Genomic DNA, 15,843 nt, shown 5'->3' with positions numbered 1-15,843 from the left:
CATTTTTCTCATTAAATATTAATACAGAGAGAAGCTAGAGCTCACCAGTCTTTTCCTGGTGTCCTAGACCCTCCTCTAAAGCAGTCTTGGGGAGCTTGAGCCTCAGATCTTTAGCCTAGACAGAGTGTCGCTGGTAAAGAAAGGAGACACAGTTGAAACCCAGAGTGGGCAGTGATTTGCGTGGGGAGACACAGTGGATCTGGGGCCTCTGACACTTTGCTTCCTAAAACAGTCCCCGGTTTTTGGCTTGCCCTATGGGATGATTTGCTGTGCTTCCTTGAAACCAGGTGGAAAGAAAGGGGAAGAATTAATTTTCTCATTCTGTTGCTGTTGAACGTAATGTAATCTTAATACTGTAGCCTTCCTAGAAGCCCTTCCCTCTTTTCCATGCTATAAAGTCAAATATTTGATACCCTTAGCATAAATTTTAAAAATTAAGGTCATTAGGAAGCAAATGTCTAATTCCAAAGCAATTAGCTTGTTGTGACTGACTGTGATTTTATTCTTCTATAGTATTTTTTCCCTCATTTTAATTGAGAGAAAATAATACTCTTTTGCAATATCCTTAGATTCTCCCCCTCACCCTGGTGCCCCTTCTAGTGTCTTGAGACTTTGTCTTAACAAGTATAACGTTACATTTTGTTGTTAAAACCTTTTCGAAACTATATTCAGTGATTCTTCCAAGTTTATCTGCTCTGCACTATTTCACTAATAAATCCTGGCTACCACGTAGCCCTTGACCTCCAAGTAGTTTACCTATGCAAGACCTGTGACACTCTGAATTCACTTCTCTTTCTTTCAGAAACTAGTCATAAATGGAGCTTAATTATAAAGGTAAAACTTGTCTCCAGCCAGTTTTATTTTGACCAGTTCCTTTTCAAAATGTCAGCTGTTTTCTCCAAGATTTTTCACCAAAACAGTGATCATAAGTGCTCAAAAATATAATACTTTGCAGGCATAAAATAACCCAGACATACTCTCATATTTCTTTGATGTATTTTGGTTGGTAAAACTTACCAGCATTAAATGTAAAATATAATGAGGAGTTAATTCCTTACCTAGTATCATTTCTTCCTTCTAAGATTCATAAGTAACCATTTATTTTTACAAAACTATATAACTTCCACATTATAGTCAGGAACCTGAGGTGTAACTTGCTAAGTGAACCCCAAGGTTATTTTATCTTGCAAAAGAAACCTAAACCAAACTAAGGGCCTTACAGTTTACAGTTAGACTGAATCAAAAGCTATAACCTCAGTTTTTCCAAAAACAGCTTCTGACTGCAAAAGCAAGTCATACAGTTGTTAGGTATGAAATAGCACTGATCAGGAAATGCATCTTCACAGATGGGATTTCCTTCAGAAAAGACTTTTCTACTTTTAATATAAATTAAGCCATAACAGTTTCATGCTGTGGAAAGAGGGTGAAAAGGTTCATTTTAAGAGATTATATAATATGAACTTTCACATTTACTGTGAAATGTCTAACTTTGCCAGTGCTTCAGCAAGGTTTTTTGGGGGGTGATGGGGAGGGGTAGTATTGGTTTTAGGGGTTTCAAATCTGTGAAATTTGGAGAGGGGACAGTTGTTGGCTCTGGTATTTACTAGTTTTGTAGGAACGTTTTGCTAGCCTGACTGACTTTTCTTACTGATTTTTATGCCCACGGTCTGAGGGGACTGTTCTCCTTGTTTGGGGTGTCTGCGGAATAGTGTCTCGTCTGTTTGTATAGGCAGTCAGTGTGTGTGACGTGTGTCCTTTCAGTCCGGAAGCCCACTGTGTGACAATGGCATGGGGTGTGGCTGGGAGGTGGGGTGCTGAAGCTTGAAGAGCATTTCTTTGCTGATTCATAACAGTATTTCCCATCTTTTGCCTGCAGGCAGGGAAAGTGTACAGTATTTATTTTGTTTCTGTTTTACTTTAAATTTGTAAGTCTTTAAGTAGCTTACATTGATTATTATAGGGGAGGACAAGTGACTTGTTTAAAGTTGTATTTAGTATTCTTTCCAATTTCTGTATTTTAAAATATTGAAATTAAAATTGTATTACTTCTGTTTTGATTTTTTTAGCACTCAGTGTATTTTTTGCTCATTTTGTTTGAAAGTATAAATGTTGAAACTTGTATAAAATGCGTCCTTGAAAGAAAAAGAATCGGAATTCTATATCTAATTCTGACTTTCTGTTCCCTTTTTCTGCTTCTTGAATCGTGGGAAATTATTTAAGAATGTGAAAAACTGGGTTCAGCGTCTGCTCCTTAATCTTTCTGAAGACTTCAGTGTGAAAAGTAATTGTCTTATTTTATTAGCAGTATTGCTGGGGATGAGTGATTGCTCAAAGAGAGGGAAGAATACAAAAGTATAATTGGCAAGATGAGGCTGAAACATAGAAACGGATGTAGGTACTTGGTGATGAACACACATCCCACAAATATTTCCTAACACCTGCAGTACAGTAGGCACTGTTTTAGCACTAAGGCTGCAGGAGTGAGCAAAGCCAAGTCCCAGGCCTCAAGGAGCTTGTGTGAGACACGAAAGGCAAGGGAGAGCCAGGGGTGGTGTGGTGGCCTGGCTGGCTGGTGAAGGTGGGAGTGTTAAGTGCACCCTCCGTGAGGAAGATGAGCTCAGTTTTGGACCCAGGATCTGAGAGAGAGATGATAGGGACCAGGAAAAAGATCTGGCCTCAGAGGAGATGAGATGAGATGAGAGAGGAACTCTGGATTAGGAAGGAAGGAGCCCTGCAGGCATCACTTCCAGGGCAGAAGAGAAGCCTAAGAAGGAGACCAAGTGGGCAGGAAGTGTGTTCCCGAGGAGAAACTGAGCTCAGAGTCCCAGAAACCAAGTAACCAGAAGGACCAAAGACCATGCCCTCCCTCCCTCTAATATCTGCACAAGAACAGGGACGCCAAAGCCTGCACACCTAAACACATTTCCACCACTAAACGGTATCCACAAAAGCAGTTTGCATCTCTTGTGTCTGTTTTCATGAAATTGGTTGAAACCTAAAGCTGAACAAATCTGCTCCTTTTGTGAAAATCCATATACTCTTTGTAAATCTGGGTTGTCTGCCCTTCCCGAAGCTCATATGTAATGAAACAATGATCAGGACCTACTCTCCTTAGACTTTTCAGCTGATTATTGTGGTTTCACAGCAGTGAGATGGCATGAGACACATCACTGTGGGATGTTGATGATAAATGTCAATTATTTTAGAGTAGGAAGGATCAAATGCTATGTTACAGATGGGATTTGAAACAGGAGCCCTTACTATCTTTTATTTCATTCCATTTGAGTACTTACTGTGTGCAAGGATGTTTTTATTTCTTTCTCAAAATAACCCGGCAAGGTGGGTACTACATTCCTCATCCTACAGATGCATCCGATGCTCCGAGGGGTCAGTGACATTTCCAGGTTCGTATGAATACAGGCATTTTCAGTCTGTCTGACTCTAAAGACTCTTCTAAACTGTTTCTCTGCGTATTTTTAATGATATACTTTTAATTAAGGAAGGAATAGATGGTCCTTAGGAATGGTTTGTGTTCTAAAAATTTCTTTGCAGGCGCAACCCACTTTGGGTTAAAAATGTAGTTTCTTGTGGAGGTTTTTTGTCACTCAGCTAACCTCTCTGAGTCCACTTTCCCAGCATCTGGGCACACTGAAGAAACGCTGGTCATCATCTAGAATTGAGCTCACCTTCTAGTGAATAACAGGCTGTAAATAAGTGACATGTGAGAAATGCTGTTAGGATACAGGAACCAAATGTGGATTTCCAGAGGCTCAGAGCTGGCATATGAGTAGAGGGCATGCGCGGTGCACCCCTTCTACCCCTTTTGCTGGACCTAACTGTGGCCCCATGGGGCAGCGCAGCAGCCTCCCTCACAGCCTTGCCCACCCGGGCCGCTCCCTCCTCTCCTGCCCTCCACACTGAAGCCACATCCTGCCCCATCTTCTGCCCCAGCTCTGAAGGTGGTCAGCCCAGGTAAGGAGGAGAGGAAAAGGTCCTGCTCTGCCCACCATCGCTGATCCTGGGGTGCTGCCTTCCCATGTCTTGCAGAAGCACCATCCACATCTTCCTCTTGATCCACTCCTGGGCTCAAGTCTCTGCTTCCCTTGTCCAGACTCTTCCCAGCCTCCATCTTCCAAAATGCCTTTACACTTTATAAAGTGCCAATTCTGAAATTTTATAAATTCAGAAGTTTACAGAAATCCTTCTATGCCAGAGTTGAGAAAAGAAAAAATAAGGGCTCTACGAGTGAAAAGTAATATGTGTAAATTCCCTACATTTTTGTTTTGTCTTTTTAAGGCAAATACAACCTGAGACAAAAGATTTGCAATAACAGTAAGAAATAGTATTTGACCCTCTCCTATGCTTATTTATTTATTTATTTATTTATTTATTTATTTATTTATTTGAGACAGAGTGTCCCTCTGTCGCCCAGGCTGGTGCAATCTTGGCTCACTGCAGCCTCCACCTCCTGGGTTCAAGTGGTTCTTGTGCCTCAGCCTCCCAAGTAGCTGGGACTACAGGCGTGCATCACCATGCCCGGCTAATTTGTGTGTGTGTGTGTGTGTGTGTTTGTTTTTTTAGTAGAGATGGGATTTCGCTATGTTGGCCAGGCTGGTCTTGAACTCCTGGCCTAAAACAATCCACCCACCTTGGCCTCCCAAAGTGCTGGGGTTGCAGGTGTGAGTCACCACCCCCAGCTTCCTACACTTATTCTAGAAGCTGTCTTGCTGTTTCTGGGTGCCCTGGAGGAGTCTCGCACATCATATATCAATCCCACCACCATCCTCCCACCCCCTACTTATCACAACCTCCAATTTCAGTTTTCCCATCCCACCTCTAATCTTTGCAAATTTTGGAGGTTTTTTCTGAGACAGGATCTTACTGTGTTGCCCAGGCAGGAGTGCAGTGGTGCAGTCACGGCTTACTCCAGCCTCAACCTGGGCTCAAGCCATCCTCTCACCTCAGTCTCCCAAGATGCTGGGACCACAGGCGTGCACCACCACACCCAGCTAATTTTCAATTTTTTTGTAAAGATGGGGCCTCACTGGTTGCCCAGCCTGGTCTCGAACTCCTGGGTCCAAGCAATCTTCCTGCCTTAGCCTTCCAAAGTGCTGAAATTACAGGTGTGAGCCACTGCACCCAGCCCAAATTTTTGTCTCTTAGCCTTTGGGACCTGTATTAGGGTTCTCTAGAGGGACAGAACTAAAGAAGATAGATTGGATGGATGGAGGAAGGGAGGGATGGAGGGAGGGAGGGAGGGATGGATGGATGGATGGATGGATGGGTGGATGGGTGGGTGGATGGATGGATGGATGGATGGATGGATGGATGGATGGATGGATGGATGATAGTTTATTAAGTATTAACTCAGTATCACAAGGTCCCACAATAGGCCGTCTGAAAGCTGGGGAGCAAGGAGAACCTGTCTGAATTCTAAGACTGAAGAACGTGGAGTCCGATGTTCAAGGGCAGGAAGCATCCAGCACGGGAGAAAGATGTAGGCTGGGAGACTAGGCCAGTCTATTCAACGTTTTTCTGCCTGCTTTATCTTCTAGCCGTGCTGGCAGCTGATTAGATGGTGCCCACTAGATTAAGGATGGGTCTGCCTATCACCTTTGGACTTGTGAGTCTTCATTCTAACCTGTTAGACTCCATGGAATCCGAGGGCTAGGAACACAGACTGCAATCAGTCAAGTGGGCTAAATTCTGGCTCTACCTTTACTAACTGGTCCTAGGCAAGTTATATAACCTTGCTGTGCCTCAGTTTTCTGCGACATACTTATCTACCTCACTTGGCTGTTGAGGGATTAAATAAATGAAAACATATGGCGCACTCAAGGACAGTGCCTGGCACAAGGAGACACTGACTGCTAGCCATCAGATCAACCTCTCTGTGATGCTGTATAGAATGCCATCTGAGTTCTACCAGCTGCCAACCAATGTACTTACATTACTGCAACGAGTGTCAACAAGATTTGACTAAAGGCAGGGCATCCACAAGACAGCGAAGGGGACAGCAGGCTAAGGGGACAGAATCCTACTGGAGAAGGAAGCCAGAGTCCAGACATAAGCCTGAGAAAGTGCAGAAATCCTGGGACATGGGCTAGGGAGCCTGAGGTATATTTAAGTTTCCGGAATAAGGCTACCAGCTGGTTAACAATGGCTGGTTACCTCTGGGAGGATGGGAATCGGAAGGGAGAGAGAACTGAGGTTGGGGATTTTCACACTTCTTTTATGTTTTGTGTAATTAAGAGAGACAAATGTGTTCTACTGTGAGGTATGTGTTAACTGCGCCCAAGACACACTAATCACACCATCATACTTGTGCACAGCCCGCGAGAAATCTGCCTGCCCCTGGCGTGCTGCACTGACAGCCCGGTGGAATGGGGTGGGTCAGGGCTGGTGAATGGGGAACGGTAAATCCCAGGGAGCTTGGCTGCCAAGCGCTCCCTTCTCCCCTGCTCTCTACCGTGTTTGGCTTCTATTCCTCCCCTTTTCACTTTTTTGGTTACTTTTCCATGTTTCGTCCGTCTTTCCTACCAGCTTGAGTTTAAGGCTAGTACTGGTATTCTCTTATCATCAGCACTTCCCACTCAGTTTAGTACAAATCTCAAAATAACATTGAGTAAACCCATGAACATGGATATTCCTCATGCACTCTCTCTCCCTTTCCCCACCCCTGTGCACTCTTTGCTCTCCCTCTGGCAGTCATATGGGATGGGGGGAGTGGAAGAGATAGGGTAAAAGAGAAATGGAGAACAATGGGGAAAGAACCCTTTACAATTGGAGAATTCTGCCAACTATTAAGAACTGTAGAAATTCACCAATATGGTGTTAAAAAGAATGAGTGTTTCAGGTTTCTTTATGAGAAAAAGGAGGAGTAGATTTTCCTTTAATGAGATAAATTGTGTGAATGAGCTGGATTAAAAATATATACACCTCACTTAGAACCTAAAACTTAAATTTTTTATTGTACTTGCTTTGCAAACTTTATATAGGTGTGCTTTGCTTTGAAAATATCAAATACAGTCATGGTTAATGCATAAAACTAAAACAGATCAATAAAGTGGTATCAAGTTATGAAAGGACTTTGGCCACCTGCAGATGACACAGAACAGTATTTTCAGAGCTCATGAAGAAGACCTACATGGTTACTGGGCTCTGCTTTAACTTCTGGGCAGTGATGCTTAGGGAAGCAGTTGCTCAGTGGTGCAGGAGGGCTTGTCTTGTAAGACCACAGGCAGCCCCAGAGTGGACAAAGATGTGAGTCTGGGCTGGTCAGGGAGAGAAGCCTGGCAGAAAGCAGAGTGAGCAGAACGCAAGCTCCCGCCTTGATTCCTGCAGTCCACCTGAATGGAGGCAGCTTGCACTTCGGTATCTGGTTCCAACTCCCCACCTTCAGTCCAAAAATGTGCTTCCCTGTGAATGGGCCTCGACAATCTTTAGTTGCCCAGGCCAGGAGTCTGGGTGATCTCAGATCCTCCCTCTTCTCACCACAACCAGTGACCCTCAAAGGCCTGCTGGCTCATCCTCACGTGCCTCAGTCCACCTGCTCCTGGCCTTGCTTCAGCTCTCACTGGAACTCTTGGGATCGAGACCAAAATCCTTAATATGGTGAATGAGTCAGATGTAGCTTGAGCTGTGAGGGAGAGAAAACCCAGAACACAAATGGCTTAAACAAGATAGAAGGCAGGAGATAGGTGTTCCAGGACCGAAACCACTTCTGGAGGGAGTCAGGGCCAGGATCTCTGCTCGCCTGCCGTCGCTGGCACATGGCTTCACCTCACCATCCCAGATGGCTGCATGCAGCTTGCAGCCTGCAGGGGGAGGAAGGGTGACCCTGTAATCACTTTATTGTCTAATTTCTCCATTCTTGAGAGACTTAAAAGCCTAGACTGTGGAGGTCACAAGATTCGAGCAACCTAATGTCTGGCTGGCCTTGACAAGCTACTTCATCCCTCCTAATTGAGTCTTTCTTCAGCTCTGATGTAGGTATAATAGTAATTCATACTAAACATGGTGGTTATGAAAAGTAGATGAGATAATCCACAGAGCTAGCATTGTGCCTGGCACATGTGCAATAAATGTAGTAGTGATTTTTTTTTTTTTTTTGAGACGGAGTCTCACTCTATTGCCCAGGCTGGAGTCCAGTGGCACCATCTCAGCTCACTGCAACCTCCGTTTCCCGGGTTCAAGTGTTGAATATTTGATATTTGTCACCACGATGCGGTGGTTTGTCTGGGGTGGAGACACCGTCCCCCGTCCGCTGTGGGGTTTGTCTGCAGTGGAGACGCTCCCCGACGTCTGCTATGGGGTAGCCCCTTGGCAGCTGCTTCCTGTTGCTCTCTGAGTCACCACACGCTTTACATCAGGTCTCTTCCTGGGGCTCTGCGACACTGCTGTCTGTGGTCTGCCGCCTCGCTGGCCGCAGGTGAGAGCACGTGAGAGGCAGGAAAGGCCACGTATCTCTGCCTGCTTCTCCCCGAGGTCCCACGGTGCTCTCACAGAGTGAGGGTGCCAGGCCTCTCCAAAGGGTCTGAGCATTGAAAGGAATTGTGAGAAAATGTTTAATTTGTCCACTCAATCAGATGATTCCTCATAATCTAAGGGAAAATGAACCTGCTTAAGAACAGCCCAGGCCCTGGCCTTCCTTCTATTTCAGGACCTTCTCTCTGCTTTTGGTCTGTTCTCTGCCAGGATACCCTGGAAAACGCAGATGGCACCTCCAGCTGTCTGTCTGGGGAGTTTAAGGTTATTTACAGGCCGGGCGTGGTGGCTCACGCCTGTAATCCCAGCGCTTTGGGAGGCCAAGGCTGGCGGATCACAAGGTCCAGAGATCGCGACCATCCTGGCTAACACGGTGAAACCCCGTCTACATTTAAAAAAATACAAAAAATTAGCCTGGCGTGGTGGTGGGCGCCTGTAGTCCCAGCTACTCAGGAGGCTGAGGCAGGAGAATGGCGTGAACCCAGGAGGTGGAGCTTGCAGTGAGCTGAGATTGCACCACTGCACTCCAGCCTGGGCGACAGAGCAAGACTCTGTCTAATAATAATAATAATAATAATAAATAAATAAATAAAAGATTATTTACAATGGGCTGGGCGCGGTAGCTCACGCCTGTAATCCCAGCACTTCGGGAGGCCAAGGCAGGTGGATCATCAGGTCAGGAGTCTGAGACCAGCCTGACCAATATGGTGAAACCCCGTCTCTACTAAAAATACAAAAAGTAGCCAGGCGCAGTGGCACGCACCTATAATCCCAGCTACTCAGGAGGCTGAGGCAGGAGAATCGCTTGAACCCAGGAGGTGGAGATAGCAGTGAGCTGAGGTTGCGCCACTGTACTCCAGCCTGGGCAACAGAGTGAGACTCTGTCTCAAAGAGAAGAAGATTATTTACAATGGAGTGAAATGGAGGGAGCAGGAGTTACAGAAAGCAAAAAGGGATGGGGCAGCATCCTGGGGTTAGCAGCAAAGAGGAGCCCTTACCCCCACTGAAGGTCTGGGGAAGGGAGAAGTTACCAGAATGCTGAGGAAGAGCTGTGTGGAACTGGCCTCCGGACAGGAGCTGTGGCCCCTGGCACAAGGATATGACCAGCCACTCAAGGAAAAGCCCGGGATCTCTGCGCCCATCCGCACTCTCCTCTCTGATCACCTGCCATCTCCTGGCATGGATGGGTCTCCGTGGAAGAGAGCTGGGGATGCCTCTGACCCCATCCATCGAGGTCAGCTTCTGGGAACACCAGGCAGGGTACAGGAGAATGGAAAGTGGACCTAGAGGGGCAGATGGAAACTCAGCAGCACAAATCCTCAACTCAAAATCTCCACACCCACCTCTTAGGAAAACCAGCCCCTTCTACCAAGAAGGACTGATTTCACTCTACAACGCAGCCTTCAATCATCAGCCACAATCACCCAGCGATTCCCCGAAGTCTGTTATTCAGTCAAGACGAATAATGTTGGAGGGTGGAGGGCAGGAAGGTGAACTTTGGCCAATCTGTGGGGTAGGGGAGGGACCTTGGCACTCCAAAGACTGGTTCCTTCTCAGCTCTTCTTGCCAATGGGAGGTGAAGATCTGCCTGTTCTCTTCTTCCCATCTCGGCTCACTGCAACCTCTGCCTCCTAGTTCAAGCAATTCTTCTGCCTCAACCTCCTGAGTGGCTGGGATTACAGTCGTGTACCACCACGCCTGAATAATTTTTGTATTTTTAGTAGAGCTGGGGTTTCACTTTGTTGGCCAGGCTGGTCTCGAACTCCTGACCTTAAGTGATCCACCTGTCTCAGCCTCCCAAAGTGCTGGGATTACAGGTGGGAGCCACTGAGCCTGGCCTAAATTTCCTCCTCTTACAAGGACACCTGTCATTGAATTAGGGCCCACTCTAATTACTTATTTTTAATTTAATTACATCTTTACAGACCCCCACCTTCAAATACAATTACATTCCAAGGTACCAGGGATTAGGACTTCAACGTAGGAATTTGGGGAGCAGGGAACACAATTCCATCTCTAACACTACTGGCTCAAGTACATACATATATATTCCCGAGACTGACACTCTCAGGATAGTTGATAAAGCCATGATAAAAACAGAAGCCATCTTTCTTTCTACCACATTATTTGTGGAGATCCTCTGGCCACAGCAGTGATGGCCAGTGCATGAGAGATAGGGTTCCTTACAGAGCCATCAGCCTGCCCACGACCTCCAAACGATCGCTTTAACTTAGGCTGGATGCAATCTGCAAGCAGGGCTTCTAGCCCCACTCAAGGCCAGTGCAAGTCCCCAGGGATTAATATGGGCTCCACCTGGGTGGTGGGATGATGGGTGATGTTTGTTACTTTTTCTTTCCTCAAATATTTACTGAATATCAGGTACTGAACTAGGTAGGCCAGGGGTGGGGGGTCCATGGGAAAAAGGCAGGGTCCCTTCTGTCAGAGTGGAGGTTACAGCAAAGGAAACAAGTAATGTGCTAGAGTTGTCATTGCAACAACTCTGAAGTCTGGTCCCAGGGGTCACACACTGTCCCAGTCCTGGCATCAAGCCTCGGGCAGCAGTGCAGACTTACCCTTCCCTCTGTGGGGATTATCTCCACCCATGAGTGATGTTCCTGTGACTAGACCCACAGAGCACACTGTGGACATCATCTGCTCTGTCGAGATGCCTTTGGGTTCCTTTTGCCCTGCGGGTATGCCCGTCTGCAAGTTTTGCTTCTAAGGCCTACATCAAAACTCTTCAGAGACCTGCCCTTGGGCTACTGGATCCACTTTGTCCAGGTGCAAATGCAGGTGCAGAGAGCCAGAAGGACCTAGGACTTTACTTCTGCCCCCATGCACACTCCCCTGCAGGCCTTTGCCAATACTGGATGGATGACCAGTGCAGTGATATGACAGCCTAGAGGAAGGACAAACTTGGGGAGATGTACAGTCGATCCCCATTATTTGCAGATTCTGTATGTGCAAATTTGCATAAGCATTAAAATTTATCTGTAACCCCCAAATCAATATGCATGGTGTTTTCACTGTCATTTTTGGACATACTCAGAGCAGTCAAAAAAATTGAGTGCACAACTCCAGCTGAGGTTGAGCAAGGCAACCTTCTTGTCTTGTTTCAGCTATCATGACAAGTGTCCTTTTTGAGATCTATTTAGTGCTGCATTTTTTGCATTGTTGGGATTTTTGTGGATGTTTTTGCTGTTTACAATGGCTCCTCAGAGTAGTGCTGAAGTACTGTGCGGTGTTCCTAAGTTTGGGAAGGCTATGATGTACCTCACAGAGAAAACACATGTGTTAGGTAAGCTTTCTTCAGGCATGAGTTATAGTGCCGTCATCCGTGAGGTCAATGCTAATGAATTAACACTATCTATTAAAGAAAGTGTCTCTAAATAGAAAAACACATGAAACAAGGTTGTGTATTGATCAGTTGACAAGTATGTGATCAGACACTCACAGGAACCTAGACCTGTATTTCCCCTAGGAGCAATGGATCACTTTCACTAAGTGTCCACAGCAACTTTACAGAACACAACAGCTACCAAAGAACAGGAGAACACTATACATTCCAGAGGTCCCCTTTGTTTTCAGGCTAAGGCTGGGACGTTGCTTGTCTTCTCCCTGTTACCTCCCTGGCTTCTCCCACTCTTACACCAGCTTCTCCTGGGAGCACTTCCTTAATAGAGAACTTGCACAAGAATCGACATCTCAAAGTGAGCTTTAGAGAACTGGACCCAAAACAGAAAGGAAGCGTGCTTCTCTCTTTGCTCCAGGAAGTTCCTTACCCCTGTTAAAACTGACCCCCCCTCTTCCTCAGAGACCAGCCCAGTACAATGTGGGGTACTGCGAGGGCAGTCATGGTCAAGCTACAAAATAACAAGGTCTTACTCTGTGATCCTTCAGACAATAGACTCCCACATTTGTTATGGCGGCCCTAGGAGATGAATTCAGCGTTCAGGAGAAGATATGATCTACTTGTCTCTGAGATTGGAAGAGCAGCATATGCACTAATACATAATGCACATAATACATAGTAAAGAGGGGTTCCACAGTGATTCCTCCCAGAACAAATAAGGTCCGCCCCAAGGTGACTGCGGTCTTTCCATAAACAGCACAGGGACATTTTTGAAACAACAGATTCACTCCTTAAATAATGATTTCATTTCCTCATAACCAAACTTGTATCACATTTCAAATAAACTCTCTGATCACCATCTTCTATCTCCAAACTCTTTTACTTTATATGTCTTCATTGTTATTTGTATACTTTTCTTAATAAACAATCTGTCTTTATTGTGTATTAATTTATTATGTATTGTGTCTTCCTTAGCTTTTCTGTACCACTGCAACCACGTTTTGATTTATTTCAGATTTCCAATCCCTGACCTTTCACACTGTCTCTTATACTTTCTTTGCCTTCTCTTTCCTTCCATGCCCAGATTGGTTCCATAATCTACTAAAACAATTGCCCCTTTGCAAAGGCCCTCAAAACATGCCTTGGTCTCCCTCCACTGAATGCAAAAGCCAGAACCCCAATCCATGTTGAACCTAACTTCTTTGCAACTCAGAAGCAATTGACCTCTGTTTGGAAAAAACACCAATCACATAATTGACTGACTGCTTTAACTTTAATGTATGATCTTCAAGCTTAAACAGGACTTACCATTGTCTGGTAATCCTACGTTTTGCTGGTAGAGTTGGTCTTTTCATCGGAGACAACTGGATCATATCTTCTGCTTTCCTACCCCTCACTGCAGCCCCACCTGGCTGGTGATCTTCCTTCACATCTCACTGAGAAAACAGAAAGCTGAATTAGTTACCTGAGGCTGCTATGATGGTTAATACTGAGTGTCAGCTTGACTGGATTGACGGATGCAAAGTATTAATCCTGGGTGTGTCTGTGAGGGTGTTGCCAAAGGAGATTAACATTTGAGTCAGTGGGCTGGGAAAGGCAGACCCACCCTTAATCTAGTGGGCACAATCTAATCAGCTGTCAGGGAATATAAAGCAGGCAGAAAAAACGTGAAGAGGCAAGACTGGCCTAGCCTCCCAGCCTACATCTTTCTCCTGTGCTGGATGCTTCCTGCCCTCAAGCATCGGACTCCAAGTTCTTCAGTTTTGGGACTCAAACTGGCTGTCCTTGCTCCTCAAGCTTGCAGACAGCCTATTGTGGGAACTTGTGACTTTTATATATAATATTTATATATATAATATAAAAGTATTAGCTTTTATATATAATACTTTTATTAAGTATTAACATATATATAACTAGAACTGTCCCTCTAGAGAACTGTGACCAATACAGCTGCTGTAACAAATTCCCATACACTGGGCTTGAAACAACAGACATTGATTCTCTCACAGTTCTGTGGGCTAGAAGTCCAAAATCAAGGTGTCAGCAGGGCCATTCTTCCTCTGAAATCTCCAGGGAAGAATCCTTCCTCGCCTCTGCCAGCTTCTGGTGACTGCCATTGATCAGTCATGTTCCTTGATTTGTATGCATCGTTCCAATCTCTGCCTCTGTTGTCACCTGGCCTTCATCCTTTGTGCCTGTCTCTGTGCTCAAATTTCCTTCTTCTTCTAAGGCACCCATCATTGGATTAGGGTTCACCCTAATACACGATGACCTCACCTTAACTTGATTACACCTGCAAAGACTCCACTTACAAATAAGGTCACATTCATAGATTCTGGATGGACATGAATTTTGGGTGGAGGAATTTTGGGAGGAACACTAACCAAATATAAAGGCCTTCCCTCATCTTACCAAGGCTAGATACAAACCTACTGACAAATGCTACACCCTTCCTTTCTGTCTTACCTGAGTTATGAAAAACACAGGTCCTTACCAACAGGAGGGCAGGTCCTTGTCCCTATCAACATGAATCCCCCAATTTATGGGCAGTATGTTCCCTCTTTGTTGCTGCAGTTACCTCCTCACCTAACGTCAACAATGTCCCCACTAGATCATTTCCAGCAGAATGAAACTATGCATTAAGGCAAAAGATAGGCTGGGTACAATGACTCACACTTGTAATCTCAGCACTTTGGGAGGTTGAGGCAGACAGATTACCTGAGGTCAGGAGTTCGAGACCAGCCTGGCCAACATGGCAGGTCACTGGATTATAGTATTGCCCTTCTATATCCTTGCTGATCTTTTGTCTAGTTTTTTATTCATTATTGAAAGTAGATATTAAAGCCTCCAACTATTATTGTTGAATTGTCTATTTCTTCTTTCAGTTCTGTCAGTTTTTGCTTCATGTATTTTGGGACTCTGTTGTTAAGTGCATATAATTTATATTTATTATGAATTTTTGGTAGACTGATTCTTTGATCATTATAAAACCTCCTTTATCTCCAGTAAGAATTTTTATCTTATGTCTATTTTGTCTGATATTAGTATAAGCACTCCGGCCCTCTTTTGGTTACCATTTGTATGGCATATTTTTTCCATCCTTTTACTTTCTTTCTTTTTTCTTTTAATTAATTATACTTTAAGTTCTAGGGTACATGTGCACAACATGCAGGTTTGTTACATATGAATACATGTTCCATGTTGGTGTGCTGCACCCATTAACTCGTCATTTACATTAGGTATATCTCCTAATGCTATCCCTCCCCCCTGCCCCCACCCCATGACAGGCCCTGGTGTGTGATGTTCCCCTTCCTGTGTCCAAGTGTTCTCATTGTTCAATTCCCACCTATGAGTGAGAACATGTGGCATTTGGTTTTCTGTTCTTGCGATAGTTTGCTGAGAATGATGGTTTCCAGCTGCATCCATATCCCTACAAAGGACATGAACACATCCTTTTTTATGGCTGCATAGTATTCCATGGTGTATATGTGCCATGTTTTCTTAATCCAGTCTGTCATTGATGGACATTTGGGTTGCTTCCAAATCTTTGCTATTGTGAATAGTGCCACAATAAACATATGTGTGCATGTGTCTTTATAGCAGTATGATTTATAATCCTTAGGGTATATACCCAGTAATGGGTTGGCTGGGTCAAATGGTATTTCTAGTTCTAGATCCTTGAGGAATCACCACACTGTCTTTCACAATGGTTGAAAGAGTTTGCAGTCCCAACAACAGTGTAAAAGTGTTCCTATTTCTCCACATCCTCTCCAGCATCTGTTGTTTCCTGACTTTTTAATGATCGCCATTCTAACTGGTGTGAGATGGTATCTCATTGTGGTTTTGATTTGCATTTCTCTGATGACCAGTGATGATGAGCATTTTTTCATGTGTCTGTTGGCTGCATAAATGTCTTCTTTTGAGAAGTGTCTGTTCATATCCTTTGCCCACTTTTTCATGGGGTTGTTTGTTTTTCTCTTGTAAATTTGTTTGAGTTCTTTGTA

The sequence above is a fragment of the Macaca fascicularis genome, chromosome 3, assembly GCF_037993035.2.
Source record: "Macaca fascicularis isolate 582-1 chromosome 3, T2T-MFA8v1.1".
NCBI classification, from domain to species: domain Eukaryota; kingdom Metazoa; phylum Chordata; class Mammalia; order Primates; family Cercopithecidae; genus Macaca; species Macaca fascicularis.
This window is presented reverse-complemented; position numbering follows the sequence as displayed.